Raw genomic sequence first — 3523 nt, forward strand, 5'->3', positions numbered from 1 at the left:
CTGAGTCTCCTCGCTGTCGATAGCCCCCTGCTTGGCCAATCAGCACTGAGACTCTGAGGGGCGGGAGGCTGAGGGGTCTCACCAGATGTCCCAAAGGACGGCCCAGGTCACCATCAGAGGAGATCACTCGCAGATCCATCCCCACCTCTTGGTGAGGACCTCCCGCAATGAGAGCAATACCCCTGCCCTGCCCGCACTCCACACACCCCTCCTTGGTAGAGGGAGAGAAGCAGGGGAAAGGGGGAAAAGAAGCAAGAGAAAGGAGGGAGGAAAGAGGAAAAGGGAAACCAAAAAGGACAAACCCCAATGTCCCCAGGGATTCCAACCATCAAACCCTAGGTAGGAAATCAAATTCTGCCACCTGAAGCCAGTGTTTCCTGGGCCTAGAATGCTGCCTGCGCCAGGTGGATCAGACTGAACAGGTTCCAAACCTCTCTCAGCCTCTTACCTTCTCAAAGGGAAGTTTGTTTTCGGCACAGTCAGTGGCAGGAAAGGAGAAAACTCCACAGAGGTTCCTCCTCATGCTCACAGCCGTGAATCCTAATTCTCTCTCAGCCCTCGAGGAGAGACCTCGCGAAGGAGACTTGCGGCAGCAAAGCCGGGGGGACTCAGAGACTGGCCTGGCCCTGCACCTTGGTCCTGCCCGGCTGATGTCGGGGTCTCTCTGTGAGGTCACCCCCTTCCCACCACCTTTGCCCAATAGGCCGAGTTCCTGCAAAAGGCCTTTGTGATGTCACTGCCACACCCACCCCTCCCCTCAAAGCTGATGTCCTGCCCCTGGCCAGCCTCGTTGGGTGTTTGAGTTGTTTCCCCTGAATCACCGCACTCAATGACTGTTCAGTCTGTGGATGGAGCCGCTACACAATAAAACATCAGTTTTTCATAAATTAGTAACCTTAAGGCCAGAAGGAACCATTAGAGCATCTAATCTGACTCCCTGCATATCCTAGCCCATCTGTGTATCACAATAGCTTCTTTTTGACTAAAGCACCTTCCCAAAGGCCTCTAGTCTTCATTGGAAGACATCAAGAGATGCAGAATCCATCACTTCTCTTGGCAGCTTGTTCCAGTGATGAATCACCCTCCCTCTTACAAATCTTGCCTTGCTACAATGAGAATTTTTCTGATTTCTGCTTCCAGCCATTGGTTCTTGTTATGCCTTTCTTTGCAAGACTAAAGAGCCCTTTAAATACTTGGTGTTTTCTCTCGCGAAGGCACTTGCACACTGCAATCAGCTCACCTCTAAACAGATTGAGCTTTTCAATGCCTCCTTATAAGACATCTTCTCCATCCCTCAAATATGGCTCTTTTCTGCACCCTCTCCAGTTTTTAAAACGTTATTTTTGAAACGTGGACACCAGAACGGGATGCAGTGTTCCAGTATCAGTCTCACTACAGCTGAATCACCTCCCGTTCCAGCCTCTGTTTATCTATTCATGGATGGTGTCACTGCCTCCCAGGACTTGTGCAGTCTCTCAGCCCTGTACAGTCCTTGGAAGGAACCCCTTCAGTGTGACAGCCCTTCCTGGAGATTCACTCTCTCTCGAGGGTAAAGGCCCTCTGCCTCCGTGAAAGGCACTTCTCTGAGACCTGAGCATGCCTGTCTGCCATGGCCCCTCAGGAGTCCTCCTCTGGACCCTGGGGCCTCTACTCCCAGAGGAAGAATGCAGCCCCGATCTCTAGACTGCAGTGATGCTCAGCCAGTGTAAGAGAGGGGTTTATTGAGCATCTGAACATAGCACAGGAAACTCTCAGGGCCTCAGGCCTAACCTCCCTCTGCACAGTCCAGCTAGGTCTCTCCTGCATCCATGTGGGCTCTGGCTGTTTTCTCTCTTTCCAGCCAAGCATCCGATCTCATCTTCCCACAAGCCTCTGTCCTTTGTCTTCTGTCCCAGAGAAACTGGCTGCCTGGGTCTCCTCTCTCTCTTTAGCGCGAGGGGAGGGGGAGAGCTGAGATTTCAGGCTGTCATGTTTATGGCTGGATTGCTGCTATTATTTGACAGAACCTGACAATTCAATGGCACAAACGGGGGAACGGGGCAGCACTACAGCATCAGGGAGTGAACTGGAGAAAATACAGGAAGGATTTCTAGCAAGGGCGCCGTGTAACTAACCAGAATGAAGACTATTCTCTGCCCCCCTCGTCTAACTCTGGGCCTGACTCTCTCCCGTGCTGAGGCCCCTTGCCCTGTCTCTGGCCGTGTCTGGGGGCTTTATGCCGCGGTAGAGCCCCGAAGGTAAAGGTGTGATGTAGCCTCAGCCCCAACAAGACTCAGGCCCATGTCACTTCATCCTGGGTTTCAGATGAGTGACCCCTAGTTGGGGGCCACCGGTGCCCAGACCATGGCCCGGCCACAGAGGCCCTGCCCTGCTCATCCTCTTCCCCGAGGCCCCACCCACTTGCTGTTCACTGCCCTCCGCCCTCCCCAGACCCCTACCTGCCCCTCACTTCCCCAACAGGACAGCGCAGTGGTTTTAGCAGTGGCCTGCTAAACCCCCGGGTGGGAATTCCCTCCGCGAGGAGGTCGTTTGGGGAACGGGGGTAAACATCTGTCTCGGGATTGGTCCTGCTCTGAGCAGGGGGTTGGATTAGCTGAGGTCCCTTCCAGTTCTATGATCTAAGACGCCACTCACCTGCTGCTTTCTCCTCTCTGCCCTTTCCCTAAGGGGGCTGCCATGGGGCCAGGCACCCATCGCTTTTTCCTGCCTTAGGTGAGCGGGGGTGGGAGGGTCCTGGGGCAGGAGGCGCAGCAGGGGCAGGAAGAGGCAGAGAGAGGGAGGGGGTTCGGGGGAAAAGGCCCAGCGGGGGTGGGGCGCAGGCCTTGGGGGAAGAGGCGGAGGGGGGATGGGAGGAGGCAGAGCAGGGCATCGGGTTAAGAGGCAGAGCGGAGCCGGGTGCAGGCGGAGCCCCCACTTCTCTGGAGCTTGGCTTCCAGCACTCGAAAGATGACAATGGGCCCATGACGGGGTGACCTGCCCCACATCCCCAGTGTTCCCCCCTGCATGGGCGGCCGTTTGGGGGAGACTCAGCTGCCCCTGGCCTCTTAGACGGGCTGTGGCTAAAACACTGGCCTTGCTGTGAGCAGGATTTGAACCTGCGCAGGGAAACTCTCTTGGATTTTGAGTCCAATACCTTAGCTACTCAGCCATCACAGCTGTGAGCAAAGCAGGCCCCTAAGGCCAGAGAAACGCCCAGGCCTGACGTCATCTGAACTGCAGAATTCAAACAGCAAACCCGGCTCCCAAAGCACCAGGGGGAATTTGGGGCTCTCGTTCCTTCGCCGTGTGGTTAAGCACCAAACCAGCACCCTCCTGTGGGGTCTGTCGTTGTTCCTCTCCACACTGTAACGACCGAGACAGGGAGAGGTGACCTGACCTGACCAAGGTCAGACAGTGAGGTAGAATCCAGCTCTGCCCCCCACCAGCTCCCGGCTCTATCCGCCAATGGACTGACTTTCTCGCTGGATTAAACTGTTTGTACTGGACTCTTTTCTCCATCTATAAACAGGACTAAGCCACGACT

General features: G+C 55.4%; 1 non-coding gene across 1 annotated transcript; it reads right to left on the reverse strand.

The window, feature by feature from the left end:
* Positions 1-3074: 3074 nt before the first annotated feature.
* Positions 3075-3156, reverse strand: TRNAL-CAA. The gene has a single exon. It is a non-coding gene; the product is annotated as a tRNA-Leu (tRNA).
* Positions 3157-3523: the final 367 nt, after the last annotated feature.

Source organism: Mauremys reevesii, unplaced genomic scaffold (genome assembly GCF_016161935.1).
Source record: "Mauremys reevesii isolate NIE-2019 unplaced genomic scaffold, ASM1616193v1 Contig62, whole genome shotgun sequence".
Lineage (NCBI taxonomy): Eukaryota > Metazoa > Chordata > Testudines > Geoemydidae > Mauremys > Mauremys reevesii.